The 26,421-nt window shown below is 45.3% G+C and overlaps 1 long non-coding RNA gene across 1 annotated transcript in view; it reads right to left on the reverse strand.

Annotated features, from left to right (window-relative positions):
• LOC135233196 (uncharacterized) overlaps window positions 1-26,421 on the reverse strand; it is a 56,785-nt gene that overhangs the window by 25,453 nt on the left and 4,911 nt on the right. Inside the window, exon 2 of the long non-coding RNA XR_010323782.1 lies at window positions 8,321-8,408. This is a non-coding gene — a long non-coding RNA (uncharacterized LOC135233196). The remainder of the gene's footprint in view (window positions 1-8,320; window positions 8,409-26,421) is intronic.

Below are 26,421 nucleotides of genomic sequence, written 5' to 3' on the forward strand. Positions count from 1 at the left end.
AGCAGACAAAAGCCTAGCGACCGCCATGCTAGCGCAACGACGGGTATAAACCACGTTCACCAATTACCACGAGTCCCATCACGTTCGAATATAGGCCAAGCGTTTGTGCGTATCTACATGTCGAGCGTCCCTGCTCAGGATAGGTGATTGCATTGGTGGAAAATTCATCTATTTTTCATGTTATGAAATTCAATTTGGAGTTCAATTTTAAGGTTCCGAGACAATTTTACACTACTTCAAAAAGTGTAGATACAAATTATTGCCTGATGTGTTTTATGATCCTCGGTAATGGTTCACACACAAACACATACACACACGAGCATGTGCGCACACACACACACACACACACACACACTTTGCTTCCTTCTGCACTGCCGGGCAGGAAGTGCAGTTACTCAGGATGTGAATGAAAGAAATCATAAAAAAATTATGTCAGAATTGCCCTCTAAAGTACAGCTGCCTGTCACCAGTATAACAGAAGCGATTAAGGGGAAAATGGCAGAATCAGTCACTGAACACACGAGGCATGTGCAAGGGAGGGAATCCTATTGGGTGATGCGAGTAACGAAAGACATTAAGCTCACAAACACAGGCGCTGTTGCTTTTCTCTGCTTACAAAATATTCAACAACAACAAAAAAAAAAAACACTGACATTAAATTACAGTTATGATGACAAAGATACAGCTAAATTTATAATCCAGTTGCACAATCACAAAGAGCCTTTTTATTGTCCTCAAAATAGTGGGTTTGTCTAAAAATATGAAGGTTGCATACCTTGGTATAAAATGCATAGAAATAAGGCTTTCAGAAATAAATACAAGTGTGCTTTGTGACATTCCAGACAGTAGCATCATTTAATAAATCAAATTATTGAATAGAATTGAATGCATTAAATTATTCCTATATTAACAGAGCAATACTAACAGAATTGAAGCCTTTTTTATAGTGGAAACATAACCCACTCAAAAACACAAATGCACACACACACACACACACACACACTCACGCACAAAATGTGCAAGTATTCTTATCTGCAGATTTCCTTCAGGGAGATCTATGGACCACGTAATACGTTTAAAAATCCTCCACGAAAAAACCAAGTCGAGTCTAATCCTCGATATTGCGCGGCATGCAAATGAAAGGTTTGAGGTCCCCTCCCCCTTTGCTTCCAAACAGCGGAGGCGGCCAATTTGCAGGGCCTGGCATACTGTACACGCGTTCTCCCCTTTCCCCCAATCCCTGCGTGCCCCGACCCCCACCTCTACCCCCGTCTCCCATCTAAGCCCCCAACCAGTTACAGATACCAAGGAAACACACCAATGACAGTGGCCTGGAAATTAACTTCACATTTAATGCAAGGGCAAAATATGTATATGTATACAAAAGTGTGTATACATATATACATCGACCGGAGAAGAGCCAGTCTGGTGCTACCACTACATCTCATCCAACCCCCAACCCCACCCCCATATACAAGCACATACACAATCACAAACATGAGCACCCACACACACACACACACACACACGCAATCACACACACACACACATACACAAACACACAGACACGCACACACACACACACACACACACACACACACACACACACACACACACACACACACACACACACACACACACACACCATCTTTCACGTCCTCTGCTTCAGCATAAAATCCAATTCTTTATTTATTTTAAATTTTTTAGCTCCAGGGACAGGGAGAAAAAGGAGAGTGATGGGGCTAACCGGTTACAGGGGCCAGGCTCATTAAGACGCACCCCTCAGAAAAGCCGCTCGTCAGCGCGGCCGCGGGGGTGCGCAGGACGAGCGGCGGGCGGGCGGGCGGGCGCTCGGCTGGCCGGTATCCCCGCTCCCCGCAGCGCTACGGCTAACGCGCCGAGACCGGCGCGACGGATGCACCTACGCTGGAGTACTGAGGGAGGCACGGATTAATAAATCATTAAGGCTGGGAGAAATGCTGGTGCCCTCTCTCTGCTCTCTGTCTCTCTCTCTCTCTCTCACACACACACACACTCACACACGCACACACACACACACACACACACACGCCCTGTCGGCTCAGGCAGCGTCTGGACCCTTCTGCCGCTGCTGATGTTGCTGGGTGCCATTAGACATGCAGGAATGTTAACCTCATTATGCATTATTCTAAGTGTCTGTCTGCATCCCCCCCATTTCTGCTCGTGGGGCTCAACATATTGTGTCTGCAGACCGGCCTAGACATGGGAGCCCCCCCTCACACACACACACACACACACACAGACACGCATATGCAGGCACACAGACAGACAGACACACACACACACACACACTTACTATTACACATGCTATCGCATGTGCACACACATGTATACACAATATAAGATGTACACACAAACACTATTACACACTACACACAAACACTGTCACATACACCACAGACAAACACACACACACATACACAGAAACAATGTATGAATGCCCGTACAGTATCACAGACGTACATACACAATACAAACAAGAAGCACACACACACACACAACATGCACATACACACACACGCACACACACACACACACACACACACGCACGCACACACACATCACCGCGCCGGCTAAAAAAACCCTGATTTTCAGCTGCCTTTCACCTCCTCGCTGTCATGTGCTGCTGCACAAATCACTGATCTTTATGCAAATGCATGCAGCTCTAAAATAACGCTCAGCCCCGCTGACGTTTTCAGACGAGGCGAGCGGGCACACGCGCAGGCAGGCGCTCGCGCGTACCAGCTCGCGTGTGCGCACACAAAGGAAAATGCATTCGAGTGCACACTGGCACACGCACGCATGTATACCCAATGATGATTCCTACAAAACAAAAAAATAAAAAAACACATACATTCATAGTTTGTGAAAATACGTACATACACACACACACACATGCGCGGATGCCAAAGGAATGTGCAGTTCGTTGTTTGCGATGGATTCCATATGATTCCCCGCCTCCGCCATCAGATCGGTGCCTCAGAAGCACTCGGTACAGTAGCGGTAATATTGAGAATAAATATGCAGGGAAGTGACTTCATTGTAAAAAAGGAACTGATAAAGAGGCAGGGCGGACTACGTGTCTGGGGCATCAGTACTATGGATCTGGATAGGGATTTGAACAAAAAAATAATAACAGTTTCTATAGACTCTCCGGTCAGTCGAAAAATGACAGACCGCTGCCGTTATTAATACGGTTAAACGTGCATGCGCTGCACGCTGATATCATTTGCTGATTTAAATATTCAAGGGTAAAATGAAAAGAGTCATTCGGGAGGTGACTATCTACCTACGATCTGGCCCTGTGGGAAAAGGAGCACTCGGGAAAATAAAGATCCATTAAACGGGACGCGCAGAAAACGTCCTAACTTGATAAGGGCAAAGCGCTTTGGCTGCTGATTTCAGGAAGCGGTCGGGCCTGCATCCCCCGAGCCCACGGTGAGCCATCGTTTTTTGCATTTTTTCCGCAAATAACAGACTAAAATCGTGTCAGCTCAATGCATCGGTCGCATCCTGGCCTGCCGGTTGCACATTAAAAAAACAAAACAAACAAACAAACAAAGAAAAACGGAAATGCCCTTTCAATAATACGCCATCGACGGAAGTAATAATTTACAGGGGTTGATCTATTTTTAGACAGCGATTCTGATATGTCGTTTGAAAAAAGATGGAGGCCAAAAAAAAAGAGCTTAACGCAGGCAGATGCATTTGCAATTCATATAACAGCGTGGCTGAGCATCATATTAGAAGAGTCCATCTCGCACAAGCTCACAGTATCTGGCTTTTCAGATACTGATGTAGCGGGACACGTGAATGAATTTGAGAGAGAACAGGCTTTTTAAATAACGTGCTTTCGCAAGGACGCCTAGCCGTTGTTTTAGAAATACGGGCTTGTGGGGACCGCAAAGCCAGGTCTTTACCTACATCCAACCCCTTTCCTCCACCCTCCCACCCCCCCACACAAACACCCCCGGCCTTCCCCCACCCCCCCACCTCACCCCCCCACCTCCAGCTCCCCGATTTACATTCATTTGCAAAATGTTATTGTCCGCGCGGCCTTTTGTTCTCGCCGCGAAACGATGACGCTCGGGGAGAAAAATCCGCTCTGCGCGGGGACGCCGCCCGCCCCGGAGTACCCGGGTACTCGGAACGTCTGACGGAAGGGAAGCGCGGGGAGCCCGTCGCCGGGGACGCGGGGGCCCGATCGCCAGGCGATTCGGCCAAACGGCCCCGCCAACGAGGCGGAGGAAAATAATGAATACATTAAGGTAATCTGGCCGTGCGGAGAATGGGCGGAAGGGGATGGAGAGCGGCGGGCTGTGGTATTAGCGTGCGCTGTCGCAGGGATGCGTAATTCCCTGTTGTGCGGGGTTTATTTTGTTCTGGCACAAAACAGAGAAACATGGAAGTAACGGAAAATAAAATCATAAAACGCTATCGAATTATTTATTATTATTATTATTATTATTATTATTATTATTATTATTATTATTATTGCTGTTGCGGATGTTGTTGTCGGTGTACATTCGGAGTGATTTCCTAATGCTTCCAAACAGGCAAAAATGCAATTATGCTCGTACGATTCTCCTCGTAAACGGCTTATATGTTTTGTATAACAGGTATATTACATAATGAGAGGCGGCGGCGTAAGCTGTTGTTGATTGCGGCGCTGAGGCGCGCGCGGGCATGCCGAAGCGTGAAACACGGGCGTTTCTTTTTTTTTCCGTTTTTTTTTAACGCGTTCGCGCTGACCCACTTTCCCCTCCGCCTCGGCGCGCTGGCGCGTCCCGCGTCTATTGTCTTACGCGGGCGGGCGGGCGGGCGGGCGGGCGGGCGGGCAGCCGAGGCGCTTTCCAACCGACGACTCCGACGCGCGATGATGCGAACAGACAGAGCACTTAATTATCTCCTTCCGGTTACTGCGGGTTGGGGGAAAAAGAGATGGAGAGAGGGAGAGAGAGAGAGAGAGAGAGAGAGAGAGAGAAAGAGAAAGGGTGAAAGAGGAGGTAAGATTTCAAAGCGCTTTCCGTCTGAGGCGGGTATGGAGATACGTGCGAGCTACTGGAGGCGGCGAGGGTCAATTCTGGTGGCTTTTGTCCCCCTGCGTGTGAAGAAAATGCAGGAAATGTATAACCGTATCTGGGTTTAACAGTGTAAAGGAAAACAATATATGTTGGCTATGAGAGATGCCTTTTCTAAACGCTCAGCTGCTCTGAAATACACACCGCTTCGAGCTCAATGCTTGAATATTAGATGTCTATAAACCTGCTGTAAGTAAGGAGGTCTGGTGAAGGGGGGCGGGAGGGGGGGGGTTTGGGGGGATGTGGAATGATGCTTGAATAATTGAGGTGTATTTCAGAAATAAAATCCCAAAATGAGACGGCCGGAGTTTGCATTCGGGGGGGAAATCTCATATTACTGTCACAGCGCATCTACGTTCGCGCCGCGCCGCTCGTTTCGTTTCATCTTGGGGGGCTCTGACCCCCCTCCGACCCCCCCGCTCGGGCGGCGAGGAGGAGGCTGAGGCGGACGAGAGATTGTCTGAGCCGCGCGGATTCGCGGGCCAGCGTTTGCTCTTATTACAGAACCGCGAAAGCGTGACAGTGGAATAAAACGCATTAGAAAAAAGCAAACACGGTTTGGGAGGGGGGCGGCCGTCGGTTGGTTTGGGGTGGGGGGGGATGGGAACGGGGTGGACGACGGTCCTAAAGATTTCGACGGCACCGCAAATTCAAGTTCAAACTCGACACGCAAAGGAGCAGAGTGACTGTCAGTTACAGCAAACTGGGATTCTGGTCAGCCTGTTGAACAAAGCCGGCCAACCACATAGAGACCCATCTCTCTCTCTCAATCTCTCTCTGTTTTCTTTAAAAATCGAAGGCACATATGTGTGCTTTTTGGATCCCAAACTCCAAAAAATGGCACTGTTTGGAGAACAAAAGAACAACAGGATTTGTGAGAAAAGGGAGATATTATTATTATTATTGTTATTATTGTTTCTCCATAATATCACCTCACAAAACAGCAACTCTTCTGAGGGAGTTATTCAAAGGGGATGGGGAAGGGGGCTTTCAAACTCATCTTCAAATCACTTCTCCAGGACCACAGCAGGCTACTCACATGGACCGGCAAAGTTTTAAGTGCAATAGCCTGACATAACACAAGCATACACACACACACACACACACACACGCTCACACACACACACACACACACACACACACACACACACACATGTATGCATATATATGAAGCAGAAGCAATACAAAGCTCACTGGGTGCTTGTGGGAACAGAGTGAATCTTGCAACTAATCCTTATCTTTTAAAGACATCATATTTAATGTGTGTGTGCTTGTGTGTGCTTCTCTGTGTGTAAGTGTGCGTGTGGGGGGGATATTCTCTTTCAAACCAAGCTGCCAACATGATGATGAACACTAACACGCACAATCATTTGTATTCCAAAAATAAAAAAGCAATGCTGGAATGATAAACTCTGCGCCAAGAATTTCAACATGGCCTGTACTGATAAGGATGGTAATATTTAATATGAAATAAGCTTCATCCTTAAAGCTGATCAACAAATATACAGTAACAGAAGTTAAATTCTCCAGTGCTCACATAATATTTTCTCATATCAATGACTGCTGAATATCTGAATCAATATACAGTAATGATTTTCACTTTGTATATGGTCTCGTTAACTTTGTTACTGGGAAGTCAAGGAACACTGTGGTTGGATTGAATCATTGAGTCATGTCCAAATTCACCCCTTAATTATCGAATTCTGTATAATTTAATTGCGTGGCGGGAGTGAATAGGTCTCGGTTTACCCATGTGACCCGAAATATTCTGCACTTTAGTTTTTGAGAGCAGCAGTAAGATAAAAAAAAAACCCTGAGCTTTTCGACCGCGCACGGGTCGATCTGGAGCGTTTAGGGCAGGAGATTTTTAAACACGGTTAAAGACAATCCTCCGAGGTTCCCTGAGAAGGCCGTTGATTGGCCGACGTCGCTGGGAGCCAACTTTACCTGAAAGCAAAGGTCCCCGAGTTTTTTAAACGATGTTCCCTAGCTCTCTCGACGAGGCAACCTCGGTTTAATTGGTTCTTCGATGTGTTCCACAAATAGCGTCCGAGAGAGACGGACGAGGTAATTAAGTATAGCACCACACGCTGCGGCCTACAGTCTTCATTTTCTACTTTCCACTGCTGAAGCTTTTCTTTTTCTTCTTCTTCTTCTCCGGTGTGATGAGACAAAAATACTTTGCTGCCTGGCTTTGTGCGACCAGTCATAGAAATGTCCAAGTTGGTTTTGTGTCCAGAAAAAGAATACAAGATTAGCGATGCAAGAAGCGGAAAAATGCTAATTAGATTCAGACCTTCACTGGGTTGACTGAAGCTCGCTTTGATACTACTGGTGATGTGTTTAGCGATGTCAAAAATACTTTCTGCCAACCGCAGAGTCTTACACGTGCAGGAAGTCAGTTTTCTGTGTGTATATATGAGTTCTTCTGAAATTAATGTCTATTTAGAGAGCTGAGATGGAGTCTTGATTACACTGAAAAATTCAAAGGTCACATCAGCCCTCATTTACATTTTGGGAACAAGGTTCCTGAGAGCTAAGTTTCTAGCATACCACTAGCTGGATAAAACACTTCCCTTTCCAGGGGAAAACAGTGATGGAATCAGTTGCTTTTGGTAATGAAACACGCATTGTAAATCCAACAATAATCACATACAAAGATTTTCCAGGCATGAATCAGAAAAACAAAGGGTTTCTGTGCTACTTTTATGTGTTTCATTCAGAGGGGTGAAGACTAAACACAGGTCAGGAGTTTTGATATTGCACACGGTCCTTGTTGACCAAACCTTTCCAAATGCGGTTTTTGTGTTTATTTTGTTTTCTGGAGCGTTAAACACACTGGATTCACCCAGTCTTCAGGCAAATGTAGCTGCTGGTGTGCACACACAGACACACACCAATACACACAAAAACAAAAAGCCAAAAAACATACATCCAAGTTCAAAGATACACACACACACACATACACACATACACAAACTGATCCACACACACTGTATTGGCACATTTGCGTGCGCCCACAAGAGCACACACGGACACAGATCCATAAAAGTACGCACGCACACGCAGCCATGTGCACAGACAAGCAGGTATGCAAACACATAAAGACACACACACATACACACACACACACAAACAAACTGTCAGTGCCCCCGGACACTTGAGAATTCTTGCTCTATGGTTGTGTGACCTCAGCTCACCTCAGGTAGTGTGCGCTTCAGGATACATTTCAAACAGGTCACCGCCCCTGCTCTCCTCCGTGGGGTAAACTCTGGTCATCCTCTCCGCCTTTGCCACAGGAGAGAGCAAAGCACAACAGCTGAGTGCAAGGCTCACATACGGAGCGAATCCTTTACAAGGCAAATATCATCCTAGTGTGCGGTGCTCAAGATACGTGCATTGTCTTATACACACACACGGACGCACGCACGCATGCGCACACGCACCCACGCCCGCACACACACGCGCGCACACACACACACACGCACACAAACACACGCACGTATGCACACCTACACACACACGCACACACACACACACAGACACACGCAATCCAGAGCAGAGATGCTGCTAATTCAGGAGAGGAGCAATAATCAAAGCGTTGGAAGCGTTTACTACGAAAGGTTGTCCACATTTACTTTGCGTAATATAAAACAGATAAATAGAGAGATAACCGCGTACAAATATCAGCAGAACCTTCAACAGTTACCAGAAAAGAAGCTTCGATATTTTGATGTTTGGTTGTTCGACTGTATAAAAAGGGGAGGGGGAGAGCCCTTCACCAATCAGGCGTGGGCATTCCGCCGCTCCGTGTCTCGCTCTCCAGCGACAGAGCTTCAGCTGGGAGCTTCAATGGAGCCCCCCCGCCGCGCGCACAGCGGCCGACCGCGTCGCGGATATGAGAGCCGCGTCCGGGGAACGCGTCCGAACAAACACGGCGAGGAAGGGGCTCGCAGCTCCGCCGTCAAACCGCCAGGTCCCCCCACCCACCCCACCCCACCCCACCCCCCCTCCGGCCCACCGGCGTTCCGGCCCAGAGCCCTGACCGGAATGGGAATTCCCGGATGCCCGACGGCGAAGAAAGGGGTGGAGGAGGCCTCCGACCCCCTCCCGGCTTCCAGCGGCCCGCCGACCCCGCCCGCCTTCCGCCGGCGCCGGGGTCACACCGCGCGGCCGGCAGGACCGCGGGGCTCGCTGCAGCAGAGCCGCGGAGAACCGGTCCCCCTGGAAACCCGCGCGCGATGATGTATTCAACGAGGGGAGGCAGGAGTAACGCCCGCGGTGAGAATCCCGAACAGCCGTCACACCAACGGCTCCGTTCGCCGGGACGCCTCTCTGTGTTCTTTTTTTTGTTTAGCGCTAAATGCGGGTTTCGCGTTTCGGTTCTTCGAGTCCGCTAGTTTTCGCGTTCCGGATACGCTACCGGACAAAAGTTTTAGCGTACCCACCATTTTGAAGCAATCAGAAATAACAAAGAAAAAACACCTTTTATTTCACTATAACAAAATCTAAATTTTAGATTCATCAAAATAGCCACCTTTTTGCAACTGCTGAGCATATTCATGGAAGTCATATGGCTCTGAAAGTACACGTCAACAGTAGTGCAGAAGTTCCCACAGATGAGCTGCACTTGTGCGTTGCTTCTCCTTGACCTTTCTGTCAAATTTATCCCAAACACGCTCAGTGTTAACCTCGTACCATTTGAGGTCAATAACAGACATTAAACTTCTCAAAGTTCACTAAAAACAGAGTACTAAAACACAAGTGTACTGAAACTTTTGACCGGTAGTGCATATTGGACCGCCATTTTTGTTATGGTAACTGGTAATGGCGCCATAGTTGGGTGTGTGCGTGTGTGTGCTTGCTGAGTACCGGTCAAAACAAGTCAAGCGGGTTCTCTTTGAGCTGCGCGCGTGCAGTACGAGGGCTAGAATTTTGTAGTCTTTCGCGCCGACAGAAGAGTGACAGCTGTCATCTCTAATCAAAGGACAGCGCCGGCTGACGGGTCAAAGTCACCGGCGCCATCGGCCCGATCCGAGGCGGGCCCTGTCGCGGGGAACGGAGGCGCCGGCTTCCGATGCGCCCGGAGGGCCCGCAGGTAAATTGGGCCGATTTGAGCGTGGCGGAGGAGGAGGAGAGCGCCGGGGGGGTAGGGGGGGTTGGAGGGGGGGAACCCGGCGAGAGGAGATGAATCCTCCTGCGCCCACTTCCTGCGGCCGTGCGCCAAATTTCCGCACGTTAGCGCCCGCCTCGGTCACATCCCCGCTGCAGGGATTAGGACGGGGAGTCAGGGGGGAAAATGACCAGAACCAAACTGCTTACAGGAAAGGCTAACATCATACCGCCAGCCGCTGGGGGCCACGGGGGGCCTCATTCCAGCCAAGGACTTTATTGGGGAGGTGGGGGGGGGGGGGGTGATACTGCTCTCGGTAAATACAGGGGAATTATGATACTTTCATTTGGCTTACCGCCAGCGGTCAAGTATTAAATGTTCACGGCCTGTCCAGGATAAAGGGGAGTGACTGTGCCACTCAGGAGGCCTTCCTGAATTCACCCGGCAGAATGACAGCTATAATAGCCATTTGGATTTCCCGAAAAGCAGGGACTATGCTTCTCACTATTCAGATGTGGACCCCAGTACACCTAGTTCAGTATAAAATCACGACCACAGTTAAAGTGCTTCTGCTAATCTTGCCCACTATAATGAATTCAGAGTTCCAAAAAAACACACAATAATCAGGGAATACACTGTGCCTATAGTCATATCATCTCTTTCAGCTTGTGATTCGGGTGGAATATTTGGGAGTGACTGGTTCAAAGACAGCAATCAGAGTCCTGGTCCAATCAGCTGTCAGGTTGTTCAAGAGTTCAACCTGGCACCATTAACCAACGTGTAATGCAAATTTTGCAGGCTTTTGTTCAGGAAATATCTGTACGCTCCAAAATGGAGTCAGCAGACAGCTACCAGAGTGAACGTGAATTTCATTACCATAATGTGATGAAAAAGAGAAAACAACAATGAAGAATATTAGCGTGTCAAAAAAGTCCGAAAATCAACAATGTTTCGTGAGGGAGAAGGTACGAGTCTAATTTTGGGCCCACAGGTCTGAGAAGACAGAGAAAACAGAACAACCACATGCCTGGAAGAGGCACATCAGTGACAACGCAGAAACCAAAAACCACGTGCAATCTGAAAAACCATATTGTTTTTTGTCGGTGAGAACAATACCAAACACTGAGATCTTTAGCTAGCCTATTTTAACAAATGAAATGACAAAAAGGATAGCGGTTCATCCAACAGCAAGACAATGATGCCAAACATACTGCTAAAAAAAAACAAATGAGTTTTTCAAAGCCAAAACCTGGACAAATCTTGACTGGCCAAGTCAGTGACCTGATCGGAATCCCATTTAACATGTGCTTCATATGCTGAAGAGAAAACTTCAGGCATCTACCCACCAAAACAAGCAGGAGCTGAAGATGGCTGCTGTACACCCTGGCAGAGAATCACCAGAGAAGTTACTCAGAACCTGGTGATGTCTATGGGCCACAGACTTTCAAATAATCATTGTATGCAAAGGATATGCAACAAAGTACTAAACATGGCTGCTTTCATGTACATGATATTAATACATCCCAGATATTTTGGTGCCCTGAAATGGGGTGCTATTTATAAAAAAATGTTGTAATTTCTACAAGGTGAAACCAAAATGTAAAGCCTTTAATAGCAGCTAGGAATCTGCATTTTAACCACATGCAAATTCTTTCATTATAAATCTAAAATTGTGGTGTACAAAGCCAAATAAAAATAATAATATATATTTTTTAAATGTCAATATGACATTATGGAGCTCACTGTATTTATTCTTATATATTTATTTGCTTTTCAAACTTTCCTGCTCCATGAAAATTTTCATCTTCACATTTTAAAAGTGATTGAACTGTGAAATTTTCAGCGAAACTCCCTCTGGTGTTTGATCTCACAATCATCTGTTTAGAATAAACAGCTCCTCCACCATTGCTGCTCCCAAAAATGGTTCCCCCCCTTGTAGTTCAGGGTACCCCAACGAAGAGACAAAGACTACTTCTGTGGATGCAACAGCACATCTCAATAAAATAAAAATAAAGAAATGAAACAACTCAAATGTATATTGATGTAATCGTATTTATTGAAAGCTGAAAGAAAAGCAATATCTGGTCAAGAATCTCATTCCGAACCTACAGGTTTCATATTTCACCCGAATATCATTCAATGGCTTGTCCAAACATAATGCGTGACATATTAAATAAATCTAAATAGAACACAAAACAGTAAACCTCGTGTATTGTAACCCAGCTCTATCCCCTTAAACATTAACACAAAGAGAACAGGCAGAAGTGGGTCCAAAACTGTATTTATCTGATCACCCCCAATTTCCTCTAATGTTTATTATTAAACCTTTGTTGACCTTAAGGCAAACTTTGGTCCGACTACAGAAACATGTGCATGCACTAGCACGCACTACACACACAAAACATGTATAAACAAAAGACATTCTTGCATACATGCACATAAACTCGCACATGTATATAGATGCGCACACACATGCGCACACAATAGTGCTGGCTGGTTTTATCCCCCCACAAAGAGAATCACGATATGCCGTATTACAGAAAATCAAAAACAATCCATGGAGGAATATTTTACATCAGACATTGCACTGTATGTCCTCTTTGTCATTTTTTTTTTTTGTGTTTAAGCCAAATCCGCACATTCAAAACATCAGAATTCTATCAAATGAGAAAGAGAATGCAAGAGAGGGACAGGGAGGGGAGGGGAGGGGAGAGGAGGGGGGGTGGGAGGGGCCGAGTATTCAAATTCGATATCGCATTTTCTCCCCCCGCGCTTCTCCGTAATAAGTGAGACCGGGCAGCGCGCGTGTTGCTATCGCCAGTCGCAGCGAAGCACAGCTCCGAGCCGGGAGAGGGGAGAGGGGAGAGCGGAGAGGGGAGGGGGTTCACCAGCGCAGCCAGATAAGGTGGCCAGGCTCGTGGGTGAAGTCGCGTGCCTGGAGGCCATGTTGGTTAAAAAAAAAAGAGAGAGAAAAAAAACAGGACACGCCGAGGATCTCTGCCCGGTAACTGGAGTGTGTAGACTGCGCCAGTGTGCCAGTGTGTGTGCCACGCTGTGGTGAGGGCATTAAAAAAAGAGGGGAGGGGGGGTTCTACTTTCTGACCGCAGTGCCCCCCCCCCCCGCCCTTCTCGTTCTCCTCCTCCCCTCGTGCGGCTTGTCTCATCACATCTCTCTCCCGGCTCCCCTACGCGGCACGGCTTTTGTACTACATGTGCGAGGCATTCCATCACAGAGCCCAGCCTGGCCTGACTGATGGAGTCCAGGGCCTTCTGCTACAGAACTAAGAAAACAACATGACATGACACACACCACACGCACGCATGCACACACTCCCCCAGCATGACACACACACTGCACACACACACCTACACATGAACACACACACACACACACACACACACACACGCACACACTCACATACATACACACGAACACACACACACACACCTACACATGAACACACGCACACACACACACGCACATCACTACACATGAACACACCCACACACACACACACAATACACACACACGCACACACACACACCTACACATGAACACACACACACACACACGCACACACTCATACACATACACACGAACACACACACACACACACACAACACACACACACACACACACACACGCACACACTCACATACATACACACGAACATACACACACACACGTATGCATACACACACACACACACACACACACACACACCTACACATGCACACACGCACACACTCACACACATACACAAGAATACACACACACACATGCATGCATACACGCACACACACACACACACACACACCTACACATACACACAACACACACACACACACACCACACATGCACTCACACACACGCACACTCACACACACATACACACACACACACACACACACACACACACAAACACACACACACCCAAAGCACACACACATGCATGCATACACACACGCACACACACACACACACACACACACGAACACACACACACACAAACACACACGAACACACACAAACCAACATATACATGCACACACATTCACACACACACACAAGCGCACACACACGGGCATGCATGTACACACACACACACACAAAACATAATACCAATGAAGACTGAGTATAAACATGGATGTAATGTTAAGAAGTCCAATAAAATGTAATTGCAGTGTCATCACAAAGGACTGTGATTCCATCTGGCCAAAATCTGTACTTATACAGACAATGGATGTATTATTTTATTACCATTATTACTGTTAATATTTAATCATTAATTGAAGAATTTACCCCACTGAAAACAATACAGACTGATCAGCGAAATTACACACACACACACTCTCATACACACACACACACACACTCTCTCATTCACACTAACACACACACACACACTCTCTGCACCTCTGGAGAAGCATTCAAAGGTAAGAGCGCGTCGCTGTGTACATCGAGAGTCATTATCCATTGTGTGGTCTCTCCCTGGCAGCTCACGGGGGCACCCAGCGGATGCCGGAGCGCTTCCCTCCGCGGTGGCGCTCGCCCGCGCGCCGGGCTGGGAGAGGATCTCGCAATCCATTAGCAAATGACAGGCGGCGCTCGAAACGCGCACGCATTTAATTACGCTCACCTACTTCCCGTATCAGCAGTCTAGGGGCATTTCACGCGGCACACGCGCAGGCGCGAGCGAGCACGCACGCACACACACACGCACACACACACTTCACCGGGCCAATCACCCAGAATTTATTTCCACATTTTGCTCATACTGTTTATGTTTCCAAGAACACTCCCCCTCTCTCCCTCATTCTCTCTCTCTCTTTCTCTCTCATACACGCACAAACACACACACACTATTATACAGACATACAACCATACGTACAGTCCCTCCCATACACGCACTCACGCACGTTGGGGATTCGGTCAAAATTGGAATCCATTAAAGCGTGAAATTAATTGATATAATCTGCACAAATGAGAAAGCATCGCGGTACATACCTCCCCTCTTTCACAAATGTGCGCCCTCCAAAAAAAATAAAAGAATAAATTAAGCGTAAACTAAAACCCGTTTTTTAAGTTTTGTAAATCTGAACACAGTCCATGCAGGGTGAGGTGGACAGATGACCGTGGCCTGCTCGCACAGTAGGCCGCGACCCCGTGCATCTCCTCTTCGAACCCCAGCGCATCCCTGATTCGGAGGCTTAACGGAATTACAACAATTCCAGGACAGCGCGACCGCATTTACGATAAACTCTAGTCAACGCGTATGCATAATATTCTGCGCATTATCAGTTCGGGAAACCTTGAAGCCGTCCCCGCGACCGGTCGGAAGCGGAGGAGAAGGCCACGGGCACTAGCACCTCGAATCGCGCGGCCATTTTTCTGAAAGACCAACTGCGGCCTGACCGACCATTGTGTTTCAGCCAAAGACGAGGAACCCGGTTCAATTCAATTAGCCTCCCGTCTTCACCTGCCTTTGGGAAAAGTACAGCAGGCGATGCGAGTCGCGTGGCACAAACACATTCAAAAAAGCGCATTGAATTTAACAACGGACAAAAAAAGAATGAAACGGGAATGGAAACAAACGCCCGTCCTTAGTCATGCGAGCGCGTGTTTCCAGGGGTGAATGGAAATCCCGGAGCCTTGACCGTCGTGTCATCTCGCATATTCAAAAAGCCAGGCGGTCGGAGGAGGAAGGGGAGGGGGGGGGGGGGCGAAAAAAACGCGCGACATTGTGTCGGCGAATAATAATTTAGCGCGTTCTTAACTGGCGCTAACGGCGGCCGCGGGCTGCGTCGCCGTCGAGGTGACGCGGCTGTGCAGATCGCAGTGCGCCCCACGCAGGAATTGAAGAATTCACCCCACTGAAAACAATACAGACTGATCAGCGAAATTACACACACACACACACACACACTCTCTCATCCACACTAACACACACACACTCTCTGCTACCTCCGGAGAAGCATTCAAAGGTAAGAGCGCGTCGCTGTGTACATCGAGAGTCATTATCCATTGTGTGGTCGCTCCCTGGCAGCTCACGGGGGCACCCAGCGGATGCCGGAGCGTTTCCCCCCGCGGTGGCGCTCGCCCGCGCGCCGGGCTGGGAGAGGATCTCGCAATCCATTAGCAAATGACAGGCGGCGCTCGAAACGCGCACGCGTTTAATTACGCTCACCTACTTCCCGTAATAATTTAGCGCGTTCTTAACTGGCGCTAACGGCGGCCGCGGGCTGCGTCGCCGTCGAGGTGACGCGGCTGTGCAGATCGCAGTGCGCCCCACGCAGGGCACCGCGTCTCAAGCCCTTTCAAATGACTGTGGAGAGCAGCCAGAAAGGTGTACCACAAAAACAAACGTGGGCATCTCAAACCACCCCCCCTGACCCAGGCAAACAGGGACAATTTCTCACTGTGTACAACCAAACTGAAAAAAGGAGGCCCACCTTTCCCTTAGATTGGTATCAATAAAAAAATATGAATGTAACATAAGCCATTTTTATTTGTTTCTACTGACACTGCACAAATGTCCCATGGTAACTCGACTAATAGAGATTATAAGAGGAGAAATGGAATCAAAAGAGTATCAAGTGAAATTTACTCATTCAGAGTTGATTTAACACTGAATTGTTGCTTCCTGTGCAAGGTCTATATGAATTGCTTCCTGTGCAATGTCCATATGAATTGAGTTTATTTAACACTGTGTCATTCATCGGGAGGTCAAAAGGCAAAATATTCAAAAAAGAGAAAAACCGAATTTGTACATACATAGTGATACACTGTATTGTATATACACTGTATACAATGCACTGAACACACTGGTGAATGTACAAGATGTCTTGATGCATTAGCATACATCTAACACTGCATATAAATGCCACACTGCAGCTACACTGTGCTTTCATTTCACTGTATTTACATTATCCTGTATATTATTTTAGTAATATGACAGCAAAATGGATAGTGTGTGTGTGTGTCTGTGTGTGTGTGTGTGTGGGGATGGGGGGGGGGTGCAATTGTGCCACATAGCCACACATTTAAAAATAACAATCATTTATCCGCTATTTCCACGCCAGATAATGGAATTTAGCTACAGTCAAAATATCTAACTCGGCGCTCCAAATTCACGCACGGTGCCGTTTGTTCTGCGATGTTACAAATTAACGTGGAGAGCGCCATTCGCTACGAGCCGCGCATTCATTATCAGCTGCGGCGTCAGGCAAATGAATTAGCGCGTGCGCGCTCGCACGGCGTCGAAAAGGTGTACCGCATGCGCGTCATTCAGAGCTTATTCAGCCCGATATCCTGCGCATCACAAAATGGCCACGCGCACCGAGCGCATGCACGCATGTGCAAATTGGGCTGCTTAATAAATCTCTTCAAGAGCGGCGGCCGACACAAGGCCTATCTGTCAGGCGTTTCCCATATGCGATTTCTTTCAAAACACCCTAGGATTAAATGTATATTCACGTACAGAAAGGAGATGCGTACTTTGTGTCGGATAAGCAGGGGGGGACAGGATGCCAAGGTGAACGCGTGTGCGTGACAGTAATGGGGTTGGGGGGGGGGGGGGATTATGCATTTAAATGTGCCTCTCCGCATGCACAGACGGCCAGGGTGCTAATGAAATAATTGGCATTCGCGGCCGCGCTCGCTCACTGTTTAGTGACACATGCAAAAAAAAAGAAAAAAAAAAAAGAAGAAAAACAGCCACTGTGTTCCAGCAGACATTTTAGGTCTACCCCAATCCCTGCTCACCACAGCTAAAGCCTTAAGATGGTGGCACCCAGGAAGGAATGCTACCTCGGTGGTGAGCTCGACATTACAGCATCCTGCTCCTCGTCTGTGTCTTTTTGTGGGCGCGCGGGCCGGATCGAGGAGATTTTCCTGATGAATTTTTAATTTCCCCTTTCTAGTAAGGATATTAGGTGTCACCGCTGATGCGCGCGCATTTATGCATGAGTCCTTTCTTCGCGGATTTGCATAAAATCGCCCGATGCTAATATAAAAAGCGAGCCCTACTGTACAAGTGCCCATAAATACGCCCGGCTGGCGCTGTCTGCGAAATCACTTAATTGCCAAATGATGTACAGCCAGTGACAATGCAACCTGACCCTGAAAAACTCCAAACGCGGGACAAAGATAATTAATGGTCGCTCCGCATCTTAATTTGTTTCAATTATTCGATTGTGCCCATGCGCATTGTATTTAATTTCGCTCAATTTTTTTTTTTTTTTGGTCTTTCAACAAAGAAGTTCATGGTCGAAAATGCCGAGGTTTTCAAAATAGGCTTAGGCTTTGTGTTGCATTCGGTGAATGGTGTTTATTTTGATGAGCCTGCAGACCTGTTCTCAAATGATGTTATACGTTAACCAAATTTTTAAAAAAAATTTTTAATCTATATATTTTTATTTGCCCTCTTTGTACTCTTTGTACCTATTTTTGCATTAACAGACTGTTAGAAACCAAGGCCCAAAATTTTACAAAAAAAGTACAAGGCCTAGGCATTCGGTTATTTGGAATTAGCAGAGATAAATTATTCAATGACATGTAATGTATTATTTAGATGCTTTCATCTTATGGGGTTGCTGGATATTTCAAATGCAATTATAGTAATTTATTTATTATGGAACATTTACATAATCCAAATCTAATGGACCGCACTGAAATCAAAATGACAACCGGTTCACCAGCTAAGGCCCCCCGCACTTTTCGCAATTAATAAGCGCACTTCATAAAAACACTGTGTGTTCTAATGAAATCTTTTTCCATAAAAATGCTGCTTTATTTGGCGACTGTGTCATGTGTATTACTGTGGTTGTAACACAGCGAAACTAAAATGGGTCTTGAGCTTAATAAAACATAGCGTTAAACCGTTAATAGTAAAATTAATGGTGAATTCAGGGAACTGCCACGATTACTTAGACGTCTTTGCTTGTGGATTAATCACACGATATCATAGCTTAATTCAGTCTGGACTGGCCAAGATGTATTTACAGTATATCAACATATCAAGTTTTTGTACTCAAACAGAACTTGCATTATATCAAAGTGCTGGTCTAAAGTGCAATAAATTCATATAGGTCCACCCAAAAAATGTACAGTCTAGAGACAGACTTTCAAATGCACACAAAAATTCACACCACAGGGGGGAAATATCTCATAGGCCTACACTTTATAATTTGATTTCAAGATAAACACTGACATTCTGCAAAGTAAAAATAGAAATCCATTTAAAACAAGATGATGTGGAAAAAGTTCACATGTTTAGAATAAAATAGAAAATTTGAATAAAAGTAGCATGAAGCCCTTGTCTATTTTCAGGCTGCTACAGCATCAAATTCAATTGACAAAGGCTTACATTATACTTGCACTGATCATGCTAATCCAATGGCTAAGGGCTCGAACCTAATCACATAATTCCAGATCAACATACAGAATCATATCAACATTACAAAAAATATGAAAATATGAACGATGCCTGAAAGGTCAGATGAGAAAGGAGAAAGGTCCTCTGCCTCCACCTATATCCCAAATTTCACAGTGACTACAAAAAAAAGAACCTTGGTGAATGGCTTCTAATCTCCCACTGGTGACACTGACATACATTTTAGTGAGCCAAAGTGACACCCAAGTCCTTCCGAAAACCTTTACGAGTTGAGGGAGTCCTGTGGATGTGCTGACACAGCTTTCTGGCTACCCTTTCTAAGTCTAACCTCCGTGAAGATTTCTTTCCTATTCCCAAAATAAAACAGCCCAAGCTCTAAGTATGTCTTATTTGAAAAATAGGAGGTCCTCACATGATCAGCTATTTTACCCATGTGGTCTCAACAGGAAAAAAATAACAAAATACAAATACGATGCACTGCACTGTAGCACTTCCACAAATGTCACCATGCACACAAACGCTAAACAATTTGCTACATGCTAAGGCTTTCATGAAAAAGAAATAAGGCAAAGCATTATAAGTTATAATCCACCAAAAAAAAAGATATAAGATCTGCATCAGCTCCAAACCATAAATACTCTTTATCGTTAACTCTGGGCGGAAAACACAAGCACGCGACTCCTTCATATTAAAACCGCCACACATAATAACGGCAAACACCAGATTCATAACGTTGTGCAAGCGACTGGAAATAAGACACGTCCGCCTGAGATTCCCGGCGCAAAGTTAAGAGCAACGTGTTGCGGCCGGATTGCATCAGTCCCTACGTCACGGACGCGTAGGGAGGCCTCAGGCCTGGCGGATGACCACCGCCGCGGTTAGTCCGCTAATCCCCTCTGGAACTTTCAACGAGTGTAAATATCCATGCATGATGTCATTAAACGGCTTAGCCACGACTCACAGGATTACCCACACCTGTTATTTTCTACCTAGGAAAGGGGGTGGGGGGGGGGTGTCATAGCAATCCGGTTGGTAGCGCTAAAAAAATTTAACATAACATATTTAACAGCGAGAGTGGCAGGCTGGACTTGGGTTTTGCATTACGTTGATCTCTTTACTATGAGCTATCAGGCGCTTAGTGTGGTAAAACCGAGTGGGGAGGGGGGAGAAAGGGGGGGGGTGTGCACAGCTTTCTCGCAGCACGGACACCGCTCGGTTTATGTTAAAGTAGATCTGCATTTGGCCGCCATGATTAAATGCACAATGTCACCGTGCCAGATTATTGATGGCTTCAGTGTTCAAGATCGCTTGGACGTTCCGACGGCGTCCCTCGGAAAAAAAGGCGAGCGCGCGTGGCGTGGGAGCGCATTTCCGTCCCCAAAAACAGTCCGTTGTGCGAGCGGCGGACTGGGAAGCGCGTCGCCGGGAAGTCGGACGCGGCTGCGCGGGACACGTCGACAGGCGGCGAGCGGGGGGGGGGGGCGGGGGGCGCGTACGCCGCGGGAACCTGCCCCCGCTCTGAGGGGCTCGCCGATGCCGGCACGCACACCGTGAGCTCACCTCCCGTTTCCACGGCGACACCAATCAGCGGGAAAGCCCACTGCGTGTGACAGAGACGCGCCGGGAAAGAGAAAGGGAGGGGGGCGGGGGTGAGGAGGGTGGGAGAGGCAGGGGGGGGGGTGGGAGGAGAAGGAGAGCACTGAAGCCCACATAAAGGATCGCTTGTTTAACAACCGCACCTCATTTAAATACCTTATCTTTGGAATTCTAAATAAAGGCCTTCAATTAACCCATTGCTGCCTTCACCGCACCTCCACCTTTAGGACCGCGGTAAGCTTTGACAGAGAGGGGTAAAAGGCTTGTGCATGCAAATGTATGCTGTAATATAAACAAAGCACATACACACACGTGTGCGCACACACGCACACATTTTTGCACACATACACACACACACACACACACACACACGTGCACGCACACACACACACACACACACACAAGCACACACTTACATTTTGACAACATACAAATGTATTTTGTATCAACCAGCCAGCCTTTGTAGAAAGCAGAATTTTAACACTACATTATTTACTTAATTATTTGTTTATAATTGTTATTATACTATATTCCTGACTTCTGCAACTCACAGTACACATGATCCTTGTTATGCCACTAACACAAGCTAGAGACAGATTCCCACTTTGTGAACAGACATGAAAAAGAGCCATTAATTATTATTTGCGTTCTGTCCAAATACTAGCAAAAATGATTTGCTATTATTTAAAAAAAAAAAAATTACAATCTGTTGTTTTCAACAATGCAAAAAAAAACAATTGGTGCCATAAGTAACTCAGAGGAGGCATATGCTGCTATTCTGTCCAACAATGCTAATGGTCTGATCCTGCCAGACATGCTTTGTGAGGCCGTCCAACACACTGCATCTCTGTGGCTGACTGTGAGAGTCAAGTTCAAGTTCACGCATAACACTAGCCACCATAGACCCAGGCTAGGTTCAAGGGCATTGTTTTTTTTTTTTTGACAATTGACACGCAATTGACATGCACACTCACATCTTTGTGCACAACAACAACACACACATTCGCACACACACACTAAAATCAAATGCGTAGGCCACTGTGAAATGCATTTAGAACATACATATATTTGAGTCACAGATTCATTACAAGCATATTTGTTTCATGCCACTTAACTGAAATTCAGACCAAACAGACACAAACGCTCATACACGAATACACACACACACACACACACACACTACTATACAGACATACGACCGTACATACACACAACCCTTCACTGACATGCATAAACTGCTGTGTGCCTCGACAAAACACCCCCATAAAAAAAGCTTGACTGTGGATTTCAGAGACCCCCCCTACTGCAGGGAAGCTGAGTGAATTAAATGAATCCTTTTAAAAGGCCAGTGCTAGGTCTGCCATGCTAATATAATAGGTGTGTGGTAATAAAAAAAACCTTCATCTGCAGAATTACACTGATTATTACACTGATCATCAATTACAATTACCAAGTGTGAAATCACATGGCATGCAATTACAAATTATTGTAGTGAACCTTTAAATCTTAAAAACCTAAAAAACTTTGCTGCTACACTGACAGCAGAAGAGTCAAGCTCAAAATAAAACTAAATAAAATATACCTTTTCCTTAAAATTAATAACATCAAAGATTGATTTTTATAATTTGCTCAGTTACTATATGTTATTTTTCCAGCCTTTATGAAATAATTATATATATACATGATATTAGATATTAAAACACCCACAACAAATAGGCCTTTTGAAGGGAACAAAACCAAGCTGCTTAAAAATGGTGATCGCTCATTCAGCGAATACATTTTTTTTTAAACTGCACAATGACAATACTTGTCACCATGGTTATGTTACCCTACCTGTCACGTGACAACAATGGCTGCCTCATTCCATAAAATGTGACCTGAATAATATAATGGCTGGTAGGCAAATATACCGCAAACATGAAGCCAGCGTTGCCCCCCACCGTATTCTACTAGTGAACTACACCTGAGGTAATGCAGTAGAGGAATTATTTTACATTAGAAATGATCTTCATAATGTGCATGCAAGACGGCTGTCACATAACTAGCCAGTTAATACAGGCCACACCAAGTACGTGTAAGCAAACACTTAACCAATAACAAATACGGAAAGGAGGGGTATAGCAAAATGCATGTGGTAACAAAGACTCACTTGAGGAAACTGAATGCATTCCCAACATCTTTCAATCATGTTTTTAACGGTACATTATAATGCCACTATTTCATTGAGTGGCTAACACATTATTGCTTGTTTGACAGCACATACTTGAATATTGAGAGTAAAGAACTTTTGCCAGTGACTCTTCTCTCATAAAACACAACTGAACTCAACTGACAAGCAGACAGAAAATAAGCACAACAATATTCAGCATACTATAGGACCACGGTGCATGCAGTTCATGCAGATGAAAACGTAAAAAGCCTCAGCAAAATAAAATGTTGGCCAGCTAAGAGTAAAAATGTACACATCAAAATTTAAAAACAAACACACTCACTATGGAGGAAAAAACATAGACTTTGGGCAAAATGTAAGAAAATAAAATAAATAAATAAACCAAATAAATATAATTTGTAGAGCAAATTGGAAATTGGAAATTTGGAAATGTTTAAGATCATTCTGCATGTTGTGACCCACGGCACACCCCTCAACTTCTAACAATCAAGAAGGGTAAAAGGGGCCTACAATTTGCTTTTTGTATTGTATGCTTCTGCAATGATATTCCTCTACTGTGGGAAATAAAATGATTGAGATTCGGTCAGCTATTTGCAGACTTCAAGATTTTCTTTACACTACGCTGACATTTAGTGCGGCCCCTGTCGCGAAAACAATGCCACCATTCATAGCTCGAGACGAAGATTTCAATCGACTTAAGCGGACACAATGGAACTTGGTCATTCACTGGTTGCCCATATTGTGTTCTCAAATTTTCCCTCAGCAAACGTATAATGACTCGGTATTGTATGCCTGCTTAGACCAAGACTCGGAACAAGAGACACTAGTTTTGTCTGACGGTGTGAGAAAGTCGGGGAGAGATCTTTTCTCCCAGATGGTGTTAAATTCTGCTGTTTTTTAAGATAGGACTTGCATACATCTTCTGCGCCACTGCAACTGAGACTCAGCCTGTAGTTCGCACTTGTTAACATGCATGCACACACAACACACAAACTAGGACGTTTTGTCAAATGCATGCCATACTATTTTTTTTTTTCTTTCAAACGACAATTTATCACAACGTTTAAATGGCAGATTATTTTTGCGTTCAGCTAAAAATAATTGTGATGGTTACCGCATGACATTCAACGCATACCGATTCAGTTACTCTTTTTTTTTTCTTATTTGGAGTCATATCAATCGGTATAATATACACTAATTAGGCTACAAAATAAATAGGCTACTATCTTGTAAACACCCAGTGCTAATAACTGCACGCGTGCCGTCCAACCAATAGCACTTGGCAGTGAGCTACAACAACACATTAACGAGTGAAACTGTGTAACGATGGAAGATTAAATTAATTTACAATAGAAGGACACGGGAACGCAGACGAATCGGTTTATTTGTTTTTATTCAGTGGTGGTTGTAGGACAAAATATGTTCCCCTTAGAAACAAAGGGCTAACAACTTAGTAACCTGAAATGAATATATGACTTTCAGACGCTGTGATGTAAAGACTAAGTGTGCCAAGAATCTGCCTGAAGTAAATAACAATGAGCGTTTTATAACACTTAAGGAGTCACAGTACGGTCACAAACGGTGAACCATTCAAGTTTTTGAACCTAGGTGCGTTTCCACCCAAACAAACTATAGTCTTACAAGCCAGTGATCAGCAGGATATCAAAGCATGACACGTGCTCTCTTGTCAATAGCCAACTTGTAATAACTCCTCATGCCTTATCAACACAAACCAAGCCACTTATACAGTTGCCATTTTTATTAACCCTGTAATGAAGTTGCTTTGGAACAATGAAAAACATTTTAACACACACAAAATATATAATTTATCATAAATATATTTTTTGATTCATCTAACATGGATAGGCTATATTTACTTTAGTAAAGCTTAAAAGACAGCATCCAAATTGTTTTAATAGGCTACTGTTGTGTCATTGTTATTCTCCTGAAAGCAAACAAAGCAATCCATGGTTCAAGTTCAAATGCACTTTTAGCGCGTGTGTTTGTCATGAGATTTTTTTTCACTAATCTAACATTTTATATACACTGAGCCTTTCCAATTTTAACGCAAATCTGTGTGTGATATAGTAAATAACTACCAATGAAAGATGTAGCCCTGTTTTCTTTTTTGTACGTACATGTGCAGAGGAGGGGGGTGGTCAATGCCATGGCCAGTTCAAAGTTTTAAAGCCCAAGTCTGCTCGGCTAGAGAATCTTCGTCGCTTTCTAAAGTGATGCAGATGAGTCTGGTGCACTTGATGTTTTTTCATGACCTGTGTCGCCCCCACCCCCAAGTCTGACAGCGCTGTCTGTCATATTCGGGCTGTGCACGGCATTGGCACTTGCCCTCGAGCGTGGGAAAGAGTGCGTCCAGTCGTTCACATCTCTTGCACTCCGTTTAACGGAATCAATTAAGCAAGGCCGACCCCCACCACTCCCCACTCCCCACCCCCTTTTCCATTTTTGTCAGGTCTATATACGTCCTAATTATTTCAGTTTGGGATGCCAGTGCCGTTTCCTGGTTAGACTCGATCATGCCTAAACAATAAGAGGGGAGGCGCGCACGTGGGTGCCTCAGTAAATGTCAATCTCATTTTCAACGCTGGGAGCTCAACCCACGGAACATTTGGAACTCTATACAGGAAGGGAGGTTCTGCCGTCTCCATCACTTTTGTTTCACTGGATTTTTCAATTAAACGTCCTTAGTAGAACGAAACGTCATTCGTAACATTGATATTTAGACCGAGAGTAAAGCAAGAATAACCAAACTTAATAATTTACAGTTTCTAAAAAAGTAAAAGACATTTATAAATAAAATCATAATTATTTCCATCTTTGTCAAATGTCTTCATACCCACGGAAACAGCACGTATCAGTTCAAAATATTGAACGTGTGTTTCAATATTTTTTGTGTGTTTCAATTCAATAATTATTTGCCTTTAAAGGATTTGTTGAAACGTCTAAAATCAATTAAACACGAAATAGGCCAATGCATTCATTTCATTTTCAAAGTAATTTTCTAAAACC

This window comes from Anguilla rostrata, chromosome 10, assembly GCF_018555375.3.
Source record: "Anguilla rostrata isolate EN2019 chromosome 10, ASM1855537v3, whole genome shotgun sequence".
Classification (NCBI taxonomy): Eukaryota; Metazoa; Chordata; class Actinopteri; order Anguilliformes; family Anguillidae; genus Anguilla; species Anguilla rostrata.